The following is an 18,233-nucleotide window of genomic DNA, read 5'->3' as shown; positions in this document are numbered from 1 at the left end:
TCTTTTCCCTTCTTATTTCTATATGGGTCAGAGGGAAAGATGACCGAGTCTGCCCCATCTTATCAATGTGACCTAAATAGAGGAGCCTCAGAGAAGACAGTGTCATCATGTCGTAATTCTAAAGAAACACCTTTCATAGTGAATCCAGTCTTATCTGTCGTGGCTTTCTTCTTTCCTTCTTTCCTTTCTTCCTTTATTTCCTTATTTATCTATTTTTAGGTAGGGTCTCTATATACAGTCCAGATTATCATGAAACTCCCTATATAGGCCAGGCTATCCTCAAAATTGGCCTCTACTTTAGCCTCTGGGATTAGTGAGGTGTACCATACTACTGTACCTAGCTAAACATTACACACTGTTTTTTGTTTTGTTTTATTTTGGTTTGGTTTGTTTTTGAGACAGACTCTCATACTGTAGCCCAGGTTGTAGAACTCACAATGTAGTCCAGGTGGCCTGAGTGTGGCAGTTTATACCTATAATCCAAGCTGTCAGAGGCTGAGACAGGAGGACTACTGTGAATGCAAGGCCAGCCTGGGCTAAAGAGAAAGACTCTGTCATACAATATAAACAAACCCAAAATGCACAATTCTTAGAGGAGGCAAAAGGAGAGCATTGAGGGTGGACACATGGGCATTGTTTAAGCTTTGGCATCTAGGAACCAGTGTTCAGTGTCTCCTTCCTGCCATTTTGAAGAAGTTGCAAAAGGAGCCGCCCATCTTTGAAATCAGGCCTGCACCTCAGTGCCACTGTCTGGTGTGGCTGCGCTAAGCTGCAGCAGCTCTGCAAGACCAGTCACATCCCTCCTGCCTGGACTCCATTATCCTCTTGATGTTAAACACAGCACGGACAGTTAAGAAAGCAACACTTCTAAATGTCTCTTCTCTGATCCAAATACTCACGTTCTTGACTTCGCTCCCTTCATCTTTCTTTCTGCCACAGACCTCTTCTCTGCAATGTCTACTATCTGGCACAGTTCTCAAATTCATAAGAAAAATGTAATGCAACATTTAAAATAAGCCATTGATCTCACAGGTTGGCTTTAGGTGTGTGTGTTTGTTTTTGTGTTTGCTCTACAAAGTGAATTTGACAGACTTTCAAAAAATATCTATTTTGAGGGCCAGGTGATGGCGCACACCTTTAATCCCAGAACTCAGGAGGCAGAGACAGGAGAATCTCTGTGAGTTCAAGGCCAGCTGGGTCTAGAGTGAGTTCCAGGACAGCCAGGACTAGACAGAGAAACCCTGTCTCAAAAAGCCTATTTGGGGTAAATTTGTAGCTGATAAATGATTCAAATTCCTAAAATAAGCTTCTACTTCACTTCTGCTACCATTCAAGAGTTAAGTTTTATTATCAATATTTTAATATTATATTATGAAGCACTGAGGTTAGGTTTTTACCAGCACTCTAGCAACCATTAAACAGGTAGTATCCCTTCCAGGGAAACTGACTAGATGCCCTTCCCTGAAAACTTAAAACTTTTGATACCTAACAGTATATCAATTACCAAGACTTTCCTAGGAATCACATGACGCTTGGGAGAAGAAGAAAGCATCTTAACAGGGAAGGCATTAGCAGCAATCAAACTTCAAACATTATAAGAGCAACAATTCAATCATTCTTCTTTTCTCCAACAAATGAAAGTCATTACTACATACAGTTTATGAGAATTCAGTTTTATACGGTAACTAATAAACTCCCAAAAGAGTCATGAATGAGCCAGGCGTGGTGATGTATGTCTTTAGTCCCAGTATTTTGGAGGCAGAGACAGGTGGCTCTCAGTGAGTTCCAGGCCAGCCAAGGGCTGCTCAGTAAGAGTCTATCTAAAAAAAAAAAAACAAACTAACTAAAAGAAACAAAGAAAGAAGCCTCCTCTGCTACAACTAATAATGAGGGTAACAGTCAAGATTCTTAGTTTCAAGTAGAAACTAAATCTATTTTAGGCAAAAAGGAATCACCTGAATTCCTGGAAGGACTTCACAAAATCCAGATGTAGCTGAAGGAGGAAGTTTAGAAAACAGCCAAGAATCAAGAGTTATAATATTTAAGAGTATCCTCAGACTTACACACACAAGCACACAAACACATACACAATAAGCACACACATGCACATGCATGAGCACACAAGCATAGAATGCACACATGCATGCACACACACAGAAGCACACACACATGCACACTTCTTTACTGCTAAAAAAAAAAATGTATATGGCTTGTGGCTCTTTAAAGAGGAGCTATCCTGGGCATGGTGGCACAGGCTTGTAACCTCAGAATTTGGAAGATGGAAGCAAGAGAGTCAGGAGTTCATGGTTGTCCTCAAGGCCAGAATGGGCTACCTAGGACTCCCTCAAAGACCAAATAAAACAAGAAAAAAGAGAAAGGGGTGGGGGTGGGGGTAGAAGCTAGTCCTGCTCTTGAGGAATTTTCATACCTAATATGATCTCTGAACTCTTAACTCCCAACTCCTCTTCCTTATGTTCAGCAATCAGAATCTAAATGTTGGGGAAGGTGAGACGGCTCACTGAGTAAAGATGCTATCAAGTCTGATAACCTGAGTTCAGTCCGTGGATCCACATGATGAAGGGGAAGAACAGACTCTGGCAAGTGTGTGCTGTGGTATGCACATCCCCTCTCAATAAATAAATGTGATGATAATATTTTTAAGAATTAAAAAAAAAGAATTTAAATATTGTCAATGAGATCTTGGCTCTGGACTGGGGATGTAGCTCAGTGGTACAGTGCCCAGAAGTTCATCCACAGTGAGTTCAAGACCTCCCTGGGCTTTATGTGATCATGTCAGAAAAAGAGAGGGAGGGAGGGAGGGAGGAAGGGAGGGAGAGAGAGAAGGAGGGAGGGAGAGAGGGAGGGAGAGAGAGACTTGCATCCACTTTTCCTTCTCTTATATTCTCTATATATTCTTTCTGAGATAAATGTCATTCTTCTGTGGATGGTTTTCTAGCTTTGTACAATTCACCATTTCTGGACTGTATTTATTCAGCAGTCCAAGCACCATAACTTCCGGGACCTCTAACCCTCTATTCGAATTGCATTTGTATCTCTAGCATCTTTACACAACAGTGGGTTCCTTGAGGTCCATGCCGGGCACAGTGACTGGCATACAGTATAGGCTTATCACACAGCCACCAAATTTTAAAAAGTAAAAGAAGACCAGACAGAAAGTTTATTTCTTGGCATTTACGCGATAACGACTTTTACCCTGGCTTTTTCTTCCTTACTGCAATCGTGTGCTCCTATCTGTTGCTTTTCAGCTTGTACTAGCCCTTCATAAATCAAATTATACTCCTTAATAACCTTTTATAATGAATAGTTCCTTTTTCTGCTAATATAATTATATTCCACAAAGATGCAAACTCTAGTGGAATTCTCTTCCAGTAAAAATAGACTTGGTAATTCAGACTAACTCTCCTGGCTGAGAAAGAGAAAATAAATAATTAAAAGCAGATGGCTCTTCTCTTCCACACACTTTTATTAATCTTTAAGTTAGTGTCCTTATTAAGGTTCATATTGATGAAACACCATAACCAAAGCAACCTGGGGAGGAAACGGTTTGTTTGGCTTATGCTTCACCATAACTGTTCATCTTCGAAGGAAGTCGGGACAGGAAACTCAAACTGGGCAGGAACCTGGAGGCAGGAGCTGATGAGAGGCCATGGAGGGTGCTGCTTACTGGCTAGCTCCTTATGGTTTGCTCAGCCTGCTTTCTTACAGAACCTAAGACCACCAGCCCAGGGGTCCCAAAATACCTGGGCTCTCCCTATTAATCACTAATTTTACAAATGCTCTACAGGCTTGCCTACAGCCTGATCTTATGAAGGCATTTTCTCATTCAAGGTTCCCTCCTCTCGGATGACTATAGCTTATGGCAAGTTGACAGAAAACTAGCCAGCACAGTTAGTAACAAAATAATGTTTCATACACATATATAAGCGTAGCTTGCACATCCATCCCACCTTCCCCTCAATGCTCCCCCTTGCCTCTGAATAGCCCCCAATTGCTTTCATGGTGTGTGTGTGTGTGTGTGTGTGTGTGTGTGTGTGTGTGTGTGTGCGCGCGCGCGCGTGTGTGTGTGTTTTAAATCTAGATTCCAAGATACTGTCTCTCTTCCTCCCTCATTACCCTCTCTTGTTCCCCCATCTGGCCATCTCTTCCCCTGTCATGGTCTCCCTTCTACTTTTAAGAGGCATATGTTTGCAGTTATCAGAAGGCCATTTTCAAGTCAATGAAGGATGACAAGGCCAGGTTTTGAAAGAATCAAATCCAGAGAAGTGAGCCAAGCATTTGTGGCCACTTATCCTCATGGACAGGGCTTCTGAAGAAAGACAAAGGTTCATGGATTAAATCCAAGAAATCCACAAACTTGAAAAGGTTAACTTTTTCTATACTCTTACTACCTTCTCATTGAGATGTAGCATTTCCTTTAACTCTGAGTGTCAACACAAATTCCTGTTGTACTTGTGGCTCTGCTAGCAGTAGGAATCTGAGGAATGTTACAACTGTGCTACACATCTCACAACACCACTTAGGCTCGCTGCCACTTTACAAGGTCGTGCCATTCTGTTCTCAGATAGCTCCAGCAGCCTCTGCTAGTTGTAGAAGATGCAGCTGAGAGACCAAGTGTTTACTATTTTCAAATTAAAGTTAAATTTCTGTGTTTTCAGATGATTTTTAATTTTGGAGGGCACAGCCCTGGAGCTTGGGGTGCACCAGGGCTGGGGAGGGGCTCTAGCAGAGCTGTATTGCTCTTCTGCTCCCCGAGAGCCATGGACTCTCCTGGACAGTTCTGCCTACCTTCAACTCATCCCAGTGCCTGATGGGATGGAGGTAACCCAGGATTGCTAGTACCCAGGGGCCTGCAGAAGTAGACGCAGAGCTTCTGAGGAAGACATTAAACATCATTCCAAGCCACTGTCTCTCCAGAGGTTTTCACATCTAATGAGTACCACTCAATGGGGGGGGGGGGAGTGTACTATAAGCCCACAACAAATCCAGATATGGATTCTTAATTCCCATGCTTTACTGGGATTGAACAAATAAAAACCAATAATTAATAAAGAAATGAGTAGCTGGGCATGGTGGCGCACACCTTTAATCCCAGCACTCAGGAGGCAGAGGCAGGTGGATCGCTGTGAGTTTGAGGCCAGCCTGGTCCACAAAGTGAGTCCAGGGCAGCCAAGGCTACACACAGAAACCCTGTCTTGAAAAAAAAGAAAGAAAGAAAGAAGAAGAAGAAGAAGAAGAAGAAGAAGAAGAAGAAGAAGAAGAAGAAGAAGAAGAAAGAAAGAAAGAAAGAAAGAAAGAAAGAAATGAGCAACAAAAAGTACCAAACAGGAAAAAAAAATTTTTTTTGAGGTTTTAGACCGTCACTATCCTCCTGCCTCAGATGCCTGAACAGTAGACCACAATCACAAGCCACCACACCCCAACCTAAGAGGAAACTACTGAACTACAGAATGCAATAATGGAATTAAGGAGACTTGGTAGGTGTGGGTAATAGCATTTAGACACAAATGAGAAAAGAATTAATAAACTAGAAAATAAAATATGCAAAATGAAACCTAAAAGACACAATGAAGGAAAATGTAGAAAAGTACTTAAGAGACAGATACTCTGAGGCTCTGAGGAGGCCTAACATTTGTATAATTGGAATCTCTAAAGAAGTAAGAATAAAGAGAAAACAGAAGTAAATTTGAATAGCTCATAATTGAAAATTTACCAAAAATTATTTGGAAAACAAAACAAAACAATTAATCAAGCTATGGCCAGCAAGGTGACTCAGTGGGCAAAGGTGTTTGCTGCCAGGCCTGGTGACCTGAGTTCAACCTGGGGAACGCATGTGGTGAAAGGAGGGAATGACTCCCTCAAGTTGTCCTCTGACCTCTACATGTGCAGTGTGGAACATGTGAACATGTGGGCGTGCACACACACACACACACACACACACAAGAAATAAATAAATGTAAAAAATGTAAGACATCAAGCTACATGCTCAAGAAGCACTAACACTGAATAGTTTAAATATATTTTTAAAAAGCAAATCTATTCAGGGCCTGGAGAGATGGCTCAGTGGTTACAAGCATTGGCTGCTCCTGTAGAGGCTCCAGGTTCAGTTCCTAGCACCCGTATGACAGCTCACTGCTGTCTGTAACTCCAGCTCCAGGGGATCTCTCTCACCAGGCATGCATGTGGTGCGTGTATCTGTGCATGCAGACAAAATACCCATACACATAAAATAAAATAAGTAAATCTTTTTAAAAAGCAAACCTATTCAAAGTATATCAAAATACCCAAAACACAGCCAGAGATTTAAAAGAAAACAAACAAACAAATAAAAAAGTGCAGCCCTCAACAGAAATAGTGGAAACAAGGCAAAAATCGATGGTAAAAACTCTGTCAGCCTATTTATAGTAGGAAGGTGAAATTCCAGAAGAACCGTAGTTAGTAGTCTGCTCTGCAGTGCTGACGGTCCACCCAGGGCACTGCCCACACTAGACACGTATACCACCCTAGACCTACACCCAAGCAGGAGCACTGCTTCCAGAAGCTGTAGCATTGATGGAGCCAAAGAGAGGGGAGGAGGGAAGCTCAATATTAGTTCTGCTATGTTTTAAAAAAAAAAAAATCACTCCAACATTATCATACACACATAAAAAGGATAGGATCAAAACAACGTCAGGGGCTGGCAAGGTGGCTTAGTGTTTAAGAGCATTTGCTCCTCTTTTGAAGATGCAGATTCTGTTCCCAGAACCCACCAGAGGCTCACAAGCATCCCTAACTCCAGTTCTAGGGGTCCGATGCCTTCTTCTGACATCCTCAGGCACCAGGTATGTACATGTATGCAGGCAAAACACATGTGCACATAAAATAAACCTAAAAACTTGAAAAGCAACAACTTCAGAATTGAATCTCCGTGAGGGTCCGATTCTCCTGTGTTGTTCACTGCTGTGCCCCTAGTATCTAGAACGCTGACTAGGGGACAGGCACTCGCTCAGTAAACACTCGAGATTGAGTGTACATCAACAGTAACTGACCTCAGCTTCTTCAACACTCATTCCATCCTAGGCGGAACACCAAGCCCTTCGCATTCATTATCTTGTTTAATCTTTCCTTCTAACAACTTGGTAGCAAACATTTTTATGTATGAATCTCACTGTTTTACAACTGAAGCTAAGCAACCTGCTCCAAAACACACTGGCAGGCCTTGGCAGGCCTTCAAACATAGATCAGATTTTATATTCCTAACCACTATGCTACCATGCTCTCATGCCTTCTTTCCCCCTATCTAAATTCTGTTTGTCTTTCACAATGAAGAAAAGCTCCTCTCTGGTGCCCTCTTTAGCAACTCTCATTTAACTAATAGCCGCTCTTCCTCCTTGTTTTCAATTCTTGGCTTACTGGTTTACGTAACGATGCCACTGGAGAAGAACCGGGCCTGTGCTCCAGCTGTCCGTTCCTCTGTAAGCTGTATCCTCAGCCAGAGGACAGTGCTTTACAGGCAAATCCCCGCTGAGACAGAACACACAGGATTCTCTGTCACAATACTTACTGTATCGCAAAGAAATGAAGAAAAGCTTTTAGTCAGAAAAATATACAAGAAAGAGAGTGCTTGAGGATGAGACCTGTATGATTTAAAGTTCTAAACATCATTTTGGACTAAGAAAAACACTCTTACAAAAATGTAGTTTTTCCCAGCCGGGCGTGGTGGCGCACGCCTTTAATCCCAGCACTTGGGAGGCAGAGGCAGGTGGATCACGGTGAGTTGGAGGCCAGCCTGGTCTACAAAGTGAGTCCAGGACAGCCAAGGCTACACAGAGAAACCCTGTCTCGAAAAAACAAAACAAAACAAACAAACAAAAAATGTGGTTTATATATTAAATTTTCCATAGTATCCCCTTTTCCTGATGACAAGGATGTTAGGGCAATCTGGAGACAGCAGTACTTAGTTAAGCCCTCTTGACAGAGCAGGCACATTACATATTAGGTGAACTGTGAGCGCGTATACATAAACAGTTCTCCACACACACGAAAACTGCAACGTGTGTGGTGTAAACAGATCCCCCTGTGTGGAGCTCTCTGGGCTCTGTGGCTTCTGCATACATTCCAGCTGCTCTGAGGCTGGAGGCTGACTGCCAGCGGGAGGGGCAATGACCTCGGTAGAGATGCTTTGCTCTTCATACCCTGAACACATCACAGTTACAGTGTGCAGTAGAAACCACACGAGCTGGAACTCAGGTCTCCCACTACACCCTCACAGTTTGAATATCAAAAGGCAGAGGAAACTGAATATAGACAGTGAAGATAGGTGAAGAACAAGGAGGAAGATTAGGAAGGAAAGCAGGAAGGAGGAAGGGAGGAAGGAAGAAAGAAAAAAGGAAAAGAGAAAAAAAGAAAAGAAAGTAAGATAAGGCCAAAGACATGGCTCAGTGATTAAGAGCACTGGCTGCTCTTCCAGAGGACCCAAGTTCAAATACAAGCACCCACATGGCAGCTCACAACTGTCTGTAACTCCTGCTCCAGGGATCTGACACCCTCACACAGACAACAACAAAGCACATAAAAAAATAAAAGTAAGGAGCTGAAGAGATAGCTCAGAGGTTAAGAGCACTGGCTGTTCTTCCAGAGGTCCTGAGTTCAATTCCTGGTGACCACATGGTGGCTCCCAACCATCTATAATGAGATCTGATGTCCTTTTCTGACGTGCATGTGTACAGACAGAACACCATATTTGTAATAAATAAATACATTTTTAAACAAAAAAATAAAAGTAAATCATTTAGAGAGATAGGAGCTTTGTTAGGCAACTATTTGAATGAACAATCAAGTGGCTAACAGTCACGTGTTAAACCATCAGCTTTTGGATCTCAAAACTACACAAAATGTAGGGTGAGGAAGAATATTATACAGCCAGGAGCCAACAGAGTCTTCAGTCCTGAGGCCACTTCAGTTTTGATGTTGTTCAAAAAGAAAGAAGAAGATGATTATTACTTTCCAAGAAATAACAATGCAGAAGAAACAAACTGGATATGGCAAATACTTTATATGTTATCTGACTTACTTAACTGTTACATGGGGCAGGTGTTAACTCTGGTAATAATACAGAGCTGGAAAATCATCCCAGAGACATTAACCAAAATGGTGACTATCGACAGCACTTAATGAGAAGGCGATGACGCCAGACATGACAATGAGGCATACCTGTAATCCCAGCACGTGGGAGGCAGAGGCAGGAAGATTGTTGAAAGTTCCAGGCTAGCCTGGTCTACATAGCAAGTTCCAGGCTAGCCAGGGATACATAGTGAGACTCTATCTCAGGAGTTTATTTTTTTAAAAAAGAAAAGGAAAAAAAAAAGACAAAAGTAGGAATTCAAGGTTGTTTCTGTAACGTCTATAATCATAGGAACTGCTGCCATCAAAGTCTTCTCCACTGTCACAGCCCCAGAACTCAGCATTCTTGGAATCTTCTACCCTAAAATAAACTCACAGGCCTTTCTGAGTAGACAGCATCCACATGGTATGGTCAAAGAGCTGATCCTAGTTCCGGCCTCAGGTAAGAAGTAAGTTGACCCTGACCCTCCTGAGAAAAGGTTGTTTAGGGTAGGTCCTCGGCTACAGGACCTGCTGTGGGCTGGGAGCTGAGAAATGAACAAACACTCCTGTAAATCCGAGCAGCCGTTTGCCTTTCATTTCCCTTTTCAAAAAAAAAAGAGTCACTTCTAAGTGGCAACCACCCCCCACCACCCCATCCCGGTTCATAAGGGAGCGACTTAAAGTGGCAGGCTGTCATTCCTTCCTGCTCTTGTGCCAGGGTTGCCCACCACCAGAGAGCTTTGGAGTTCTGGGGAAATTATGGAGACAATTAAGAGCACAAAAACTTTAGAGTGCTTTGTTGATAGGGTCATATTTGTGAACTTCTGATCAGCTGTTTTTTGTTGTTAATAGTACAGCAGACTTACTGATTCAGAGTTGTGTGTGCATCTTCTTGAATGCCAGAGGGTATCAGGGAATTGACAAGGTTGTGATGATCAGGGAGTAGAGGGCTTGGACTGAGCAAAGGTCCTTTAAATTACTTGTAGATTGCAATAAATCAAGCTCTTTCTCTAAGGAGAAATATTTCGGTGTGAAGACCTATACCTAAGTTTTATACTAGCTATTAGCAAAAGCAGTTCCCATGAAACAGAAGTATTATTAGTGGCCGTAGGAGCACTGCAGCCTTCATTTCCTCTTCCTGGTTTCCTAACAGCTGAGTTCCTTTTACTTCGGGAGGGCTGAGGAGGTAACAGGGTCAGAGGGAAAGTAGGACCAATTACTACTTTTGCAACCTTTGACGCTGACTTCTCAATGAGTTGGGGACCAATGGGCTGTGAAATCGCTTCCTGGGTTAACTGGTCAGTGCGGCTTGCTGGATGGTTTCCTGTAATGATGACATGAATAGTCTAAAGAAAAAAGATGGGCTCTACACAATGGGCAGTTCCTGTATCCTCAATGACTCTGGATCTTTCTGTGTCAAATAGATTCTGATGATTCTTAGCTCTCTGCCATGGCTCCCTGGAGTGCATGTGTTAAGCAGACCTCTGCTAAATACAGAGAAAAAAAAAATCAAAAAACCAGAATCTCTATGGATTTCACAAGCGCCAATTTAACAGAAGTGCCTGGACCAGTAACAGGACAGTATTGCTTTAACTAAAGACAAAATCTAATCCTGGCAATTCTGAGTCTCTGTGAATGATGGGGCTGACAAGGAGAACTTAGAGAAGTTACAGTGTGTCAACTCTAGCTAAGAGCTGACTATGGAAAAAGGCAGGAGGGAGGCTGGCTCTGGGGAGGAGCCTGTAATGGGATTTGTCACTGTTGCTTCACCACATTTTGACTTAATTTAACAACAATAACTAAAGAAAATATGGGGGCAGAACTGGCCTAGAAGTCTATGTCCATCTTTGATTCAAAGCCATGAACTTTGGAAGTCTGTGACGTGTTTCCTGTTGCCCCAGGTCTCTGCTCCTCTGCTACTGTGGGCACAGGACAGAAGCTTCCCTTCCATGTGAGGTGGTAAATAACCCTGAAGAATCTGACAGTTTTAGAAATGTCTTGGCCCTGACTGTTCTAGACTGTTTGCAGGCCTTGAAGTACCTGTCTTCATAAAAGAAAAATAATTCGTGTTTATTATGTCATGTTTGGTGCTGTGGCCACTAGGCCCAGAGAGGGAGTTGGGTCCTGTTTAGTTACAGACAGGTGTGAGCAGCTGGGAGGACGCCAGGAACTGGACCCAGGTTCTGCAAGGCAAGTAAGTGCTCTCCAGCCTTTAAACAAGGATTGTTTTCATTAGAATTATATAGTTGGTGATTTATTAATATGTACTACTAGGATTTTTCCTCTGAGTGAATTAATAAGATTCATATTTCTAATCAGGACAATAAAGAAAAACTCAATGCTGAAACTTTATGACAGTAAACCAAACAAGCATTCAAGTTCCCAACTAAATTCTGATTATTACTATGTCTCAGAATGAAATTGTTGTGTCTTTCCTAAAACCTGATCAATAGAGCCCCATTTTCATACTTGCACTACATGAAAAATAACACAAATAATTTTTCTGACTGCTTTGTTACTTTTCTTATTGAACCAGAGCAAGGCATGAGAGAAGGCACTGCCTCTAAAGCAGCTCTTGTTAAGATGCCAAGTCCACAAGGGCATGCACGTTGGCATGTTCCCTGACACAGCCATTGCCAAGAACACAGAAGCACATAAAATGAAACAAAATTATCTTTTCTGACATAGTCAGAGCAGGTAATCAAAGCAGACAAAGAGAAGGGGATAGCCTGCAAAATATGTGTGTGACATTTTGTTTTGTTTTGTTTTGTTTTCAAAAACAGGGTTTCTCTGTCCTGGACTCAATCTATAGACCAGGCTGGCCTTGAACTCACAGAGATCCACTTGTCTCTGCCTTCCTGAGTGCTGGGATTACAGGCATGGGCCACAGCTCCTGGCTTGTTACTGATGAGATTGCTCTCATGTGTCCTCCTCAGAGAGTCTTCAAGGCATCCTATAAATCATATTACCCTGGTTACTTTCTTGTTATTTATCTCATTCTAGTTACCAGCTGAATAACCTTCAGAATGCTACTGTTATGTGTCTGGATTTCCAAGTGTGTGAAATGAGACTAATACAGATACCCTACCCATAAATGGGTAGAAGTTAAGTGACAGTGTATGCTGAGGACACAACGTAGCACACGGTGTTCACCAACCACAGCTCTTACCATCATCACTTTGTCTTTTGAAAAACATTGTGTCCATAGGGGTATGCGCCTTGTCTTTTCTCCTGATGTAGGCCATTGCAAAGTACAAAGAAGCCCATAGCAGCTACTCAAAGGCGGTTACTGAGGGTCTGGAGACGTAGCTCAGTTGGTAGAGTGTTTGTCTAGCATACAGAGAGTCTTGGGTTCAATACCCAACACACATGCTTGTGATCCCAGCACTCGGGAGGAGGAGGAAGGATGATCACAATTCAAGATCACGTGGAGAGTGGCTCAGTGGTTAAGACTTGTTGCTTTTACAGAGGACCCAAATTCAATTCCTAACACCTACACAATGGCTCACAACTATCCATTACTCCAGCCCCAGGAGGTCTGACACTCTTTTCCAGGCATGCATGTAGGCCACAGGCGTACATGCCAGCAAAACACTCATGCACGTAAAATAATAAAATAAGTAAATCTTTTTTTTTTTAAAGTTTAAGGTCACCCTTGGCTACATAGTAAGTTCAAGGCCAGCTTGGGCGACATGAGACCAAGATCCTGGTTTTAGAAAAACTTAAATAAAATGAGTATTGAAGTAAATGCTGGCTTATGATTTTATCCTTAAAATAAACCTCTGTCTGGGCTGGAGGGATGGCTTGGCAGTGAAGAGCACGTGTTGTTCCTGCAGGGGATCCACGTTCTCTTTCCAGCACCCACATGGTGGCTCACAACCACATTTGATTCTCCTTCTAAGGGATTCAACGTCCTGCTCTGACTTCTACAAGCCAGGAACACACACAGTACATATATACATACATACATACAGGCAAAACACGCATACATATAAAGTAAAAATAATAAATAAATATAGTAAATATAATAAAGTTTAAATTTTTAAAAAAACAAATAAATAATAACTTTTTTAAATAATAACTTTTAATAAGCTTCTATCAGTGCAGTAATTTATGTGCTTCTTTCCCTTGCAACCAAACCAGTCGTCATGTAAAGTCCATCAGAAAAACAAAAAACAAAACAAAACAAAAACAACACAAAAAAAAGGACAAAAAGGCCTTCAGGCCCAATGACCACAGTGTTGCTCTTTTCTATATTAGGATGTGGAGGACAAGCTCCCTGATGCCACAGGGCTGTAACTATCAATTAACTGTGAGGAATGGTCTCTAATCCTGATTGCAATTCTCAAATTCCAGCCTTTGTCTTTTTCTTTTTTTTTCCTCTCATCATTATTTTCCAATGTCATAGAAAGCCACAGTTCTCCTTTACCCTTACCACAAGAGCCTGGTCACACTCTGCTGTGGTCTCTAAGTCACAGCTACTTTGCCTCATTTTCTTGGATGTATCTTTAGAGAGACTGACCCAGTACTGACCCAGTCTAGTCTTAAAAAAAGCACCTCAAATTATGAATTCCCTTCACCTTCCCGTTTGGAGGGCAACATCCAGAGGCAGACATTACACACAGCACAGAGGCTCTGTGCACTCTGGAGTGCACTTTCCTGCTTTCAGCATCTCCAGGCTGTCTTGGAGACACTTGGTGCGGGCCAGGCACTGTTTTACAGTTTATTAAGATTTGCTGGGACACATACTGTAAGGATGTAATGTCAGCATACAGCTGCAGCTCAGACCACAACACACTCAGCACCCCTTCCTGTTCACAGGCACCACAGTGCACCCTCCTGAGACAATGTCCTGAGTCCCTAGCTAACAGACTTCCAGGTGCCAAAAATCTCTCATCTGGGGAAATGAATTTACATCAAAGGGAGTATTGCTAGCTATCCATCCCAACCCTCCCCTGATTCCTGCATGGGCATCAGAGAGCCAGGCTGCAGGCTTGTGCTCTGAGACCTCATCTTCAGAAAGGTGTAAGAACAGAGTCTCACTCTGCCATGTGGGCCTGATCTACTCTCTTCAGAGCCCCAGCCACGCTGTCTGTCTCTGGTGCTGGAGTCTTAACTCTCCTCAGAGCCACTGCTATTGTGCTGTTTGTCTGTCTGTCTGTCCGTCTGCCTGTCTGTCTGTCTGTCTTTGGAATTGATAAATTTTAATAAATTCCATGTCCTCAACAATCTATCTCAATGTCCCTCCTGAACGCCTCATTCAAAACCTTTCAGGTGTGGACTCGTGTGAAAACATGGGTGATCAAGAGTGACATTACAGGTGAGAGGCCAATGAGGAGACACACCTGTCACTCAAGGTATGAAAAGCATGGGCTTGATGAGAAGGAAGCCAACAGTTTCCACGCTGTTTAGAAAGGCACACTGTTATTTAAAGACAGCTCTAATCGACCTCCAGGAAGGTCAATGCTAGAAACTTAAAGTGCAAGGAACTGAGATCACCAGTTACCAGCCAAGGCTACATGGTGAGCTTGGGTGACGTAGTTCACAGGGAGAGCTCGCGAGATGTCCAAACAATAAAAGATTTAAAAACATCAATGGAAGGGCTTCCTGTAACACCAGGCAGGAAAGTAGACTAGAGGGAAGAGACAACAGCAGACTTTGTAATGCTGTAGGCCAAGCCTCATTTCTTAGCTCTGATAGCCACCAGCTTTAGAACTTGAACCTTTAAACTGAGGAGCCTCCATCAATAAAATAGGGGTGACAGTCATGTCTCATTCAAAGAATTGAGGCAGAGGAGACACAGTATGAGTTTAAAACTGCCCACTATGTCATCAGTATCAAGCTTTGTTAAACTCATCTTAAAGATGAGGCAATTTAGGGGTTAGAGCGATGGGTCAGTGGTTAAGAGCACTGACTGCTCTTCCACTTCCCAGCACCCACACGGCAGCTCACAACTGTCTGTAACTCTAGTTCCAAGGGATCTGTCACCTTCACACTAATGCACATAAAAATAAATTTAAATTTTTTTTTTAAAGATGAGGTCATTTTAACCTAGTATACAGGAATCTGTTCAAGGTTAGCCTGTAGAGAACAGCTTCCCCATAGAGTAGTGATCTTCTACAAATCACTGAGTCTGTCCCTTAACAAGAGCATCTTCAATAGATAAACCTCATCCACAAAGTAAAACCAGCAGCATCCATCATTTGGGTCTCCGAATAACACCCCTACTACTCTCCATTCTGCCACAGAGCTTTAAGTCTCTCTTTTTTTAATGTCTTCATTGCTTTGATGCTGGCTGACTTTTCACATACCAAAATAACTTACCTTGAGCCAGTTGTAGAAGTGTCAGGTACATGCTGCTCACATAGTACATGCTGCTCACATACCTTATACAAATTTTAGTTGTCTGAGAACAAGAAACAGCTCTCTTGGCAACTAGGCTTCTATCAGAATTATGAGAAAAATCTTGAGGTTTTTTTCCTCCAACAGTGTATTAGTAGATTGAACTAAAAACAACAACAACAAACCCAAACATAAACAAAACTTACCAAGACTCAATAGCACCCTGGCTCTCTCGAGTTCAGTATCATTACAGAGGCCAGTGATGTCTGCTTTTGGAATACTAGACACACTGTATAAAAATTTTAAAGGGAAGAATACAGAGCTTTACCCTCTGAAGTCAGTAACAGATGAGGATCAGGGAGAAAACAGTGTAAGAAGACCAGGAATAAGAGTGGTAGACAAGTATGTCATAGCTTCAAATGTAGATAGTTACTGATTTGAGACATGTTTACTGAACTTTTACTAACATCTTTGCATGCTAGTGCACACCACACCAATGCTGGAAAAACCAAGATGAAAAGAAAGGATGCTTGTCCACAAGATGCCAGTGTAATAGTGGAAGGACTTGCAAAGGAGATGGGGACGGTGAATGAAAGAAGGGCAGGAAGAGCATTCCCCAGAACAGTCATATTTCACTTGGCAAAGTGCTGGTACAGACTAGAAACTCAAACCTTGTCAGTTTAGCAAAGGCAAACATGGCTATGCAATCTCGGGCTTTATTCTCTGCCCACCTTGTTGACTTTAGCCCACACCATGAGAACAAATGAGTTCTCTGTCTCTACTTCATCATCCTGTAGAAGACTAAAGAGGAGACTAGATCTCTTCCCAAGAAACTTGTTTATCCCCCCAAAACTTAAAATTCCAATGTATATCCCAGCACTTGGGAGGCAGAGGCAGGTGGATCTCTGTGAGTTTGAGGCCAGCCTGGTCTACAGACTGAGTCCAAGACAGCCAAGGCTACACAGAGAAGCCCTGTCTTGAAAAACCAAAACAAATAAACCCAACATCAAGAACAAAATTCTAATTATAAAAACATCTAGATTTTAAGGCTGGGAAAGTGGTTCAGTGATAGAGTGCTTGTTTAACATAAGCCGGGCACCAGGTTCTGCCCACAGTACCATACACATAGAAAGAAAGAGAGAGAGAGAGAGAGAGAGAGAGAGAGAGAGAGAGAGAGAGAGAGAGAGAGAAGGAAAGGAGGAAAAACCAAAGAAAGAAACAATGGAAAGAAAAATGGAGAAAGGAGGAGAAAAAAAGAACTGCACATTTCATCAATTTTATTTCTGAAAACGGTAGCACAGCAAAGAGCTAGAGAGTCAAATGTTCCTTTAATAACAACCCACATTGTTCAGGCCATTACAGCAGCGGTCTGATGTCTAAAGAGCCTCTGGAGAACTGAGAGTAGAAGAGATACCTTTATATATAAGGAAGATGAACTTCAGTGCCCACATTGCCTTAAAAGGAAGCTGTCAGAGATTAATTCCCCCTTTCTTAGGATGTTCCAAAGATGCAAGAAAAGGGGGTATATTAGTAATAATACCAAAAATATAAAATAATCAATAAAAATAACACCGCTTGGGCTGGAGAGATGACTCAGTAGTTAAGAGTGCTGTCTGCTCTTCCAAAGGTCCTGAGTTCAATTCCCATCAACCGCATGGTGGCTCACAACCATCTATAATGAGATCTGGTGCCCTCTTCTGGCCTGCTGGCACATATGCAGGCACAATACTGTATTCATAATACATAAATAAATCTTAATTTAAAAAAAAAAGCAACACCACTTTCTGTTTCTTTAGCATAATCTTTCATGAAGGTTAAAGTGTTTTAAAGTGATTAGCTTGAAACCCATTTGGTAATATTCTCAAAATAGCAACCATGTTGACTTTCAAACACTCAATGTGTACTTTACAATGAAGTATAATCTTTCAAAATATATAATCATCAAGCAATCAGTACATTATCCTGTCAAAAGAAAAGTGCACAGGCACAGCATCCAAATCAAGTCCACAAGAAAAAGCAGCCATGAAAACAATTACCAAATAAAGGAAACCAAAGCAAGTGTTGTTAATAGAGGGGAAAGTTAAAAATCCTAAGCGGGATGGGGCTCGAGAGCTGGCTGCACGATGAAGAGCACCCGCCGCTACTGCAGAGGACCCTGGGTCAATCCCTAGCTACTGCAGAGGACCCTGGGTCAATCCCTAGCTACTGCAGAGGACCCTGGGTCAATCCCTAGCTACTGCAGAGGACCCTGGGTCAATCCCTAGCTATTGCAGAGGACCCTGGGTCAATCCCTAGCTACTGCAGAGGACCCTGGGTCAATCCCTAGCTACTGCAGAGGACCCTGGGTCAATCCCTAGCTATTGCAGAGGACCCTGGGTCAATCCCTAGCTACTGCAGAGGACCCTGGGTCAATCCCTAGCTACTGCAGAGGACCCTGGGTCAATCCCTAGCACCTACATGGTGACTCACAACCATCTCCAGTGCCAGGAAGTCTGACACCTTCTTCTAGCCTCCATTGGCACTAGGCATGCACATGGTGCACAGATGCGCATGCAGACAAGACACTCATACACATTAAATTGAAAAACAAATTGCTAGCCTTCAAAGGGAAAACCAACAAACAAAAGTCACAAGAAACCTAAAGAAACACGCCTAATGGATCAAAAAAACTGTTCTGACCTACAGTCCAGGAGACACGCCACTGGACAAAGCAGTTGCCCCAAAGGCACATTTTTGCTCCTACACATGTTGGGCAGCCCTCAACTGACCTACCCAACCAAGAGCCATTG

At 42.5% G+C, this 18,233-nt stretch overlaps 1 protein-coding gene and 1 long non-coding RNA gene across 3 annotated transcripts in view; one reads left to right on the top strand and one right to left on the bottom strand.

Moving 5' to 3' along the window:
• LOC311594739 overlaps positions 1 to 2,640 on the top strand; it is an 82,502-nt gene extending 79,862 nt beyond the window's left edge. The window contains exon 3 of the long non-coding RNA XR_014778199.1: positions 2,480 to 2,640. This is a non-coding gene — a long non-coding RNA (uncharacterized lncRNA). The remainder of the gene's footprint in view (positions 1 to 2,479) is intronic.
• CSTPP1 (centriolar satellite-associated tubulin polyglutamylase complex regulator 1) overlaps positions 1 to 18,233 on the bottom strand; it is a 160,090-nt gene that overhangs the window by 115,091 nt on the left and 26,766 nt on the right. The window lies entirely within an intron of this gene.

This window comes from Acomys minous (genome assembly GCF_964271855.1).
Source record: "Acomys minous genome assembly, chromosome: 3".
Lineage (NCBI taxonomy): Eukaryota > Metazoa > Chordata > Mammalia > Rodentia > Muridae > Acomys > Acomys minous.
The sequence above is the reverse complement of the archived record's forward strand: the minus strand, read 5'-3'. Positions and strand labels throughout refer to the sequence as shown.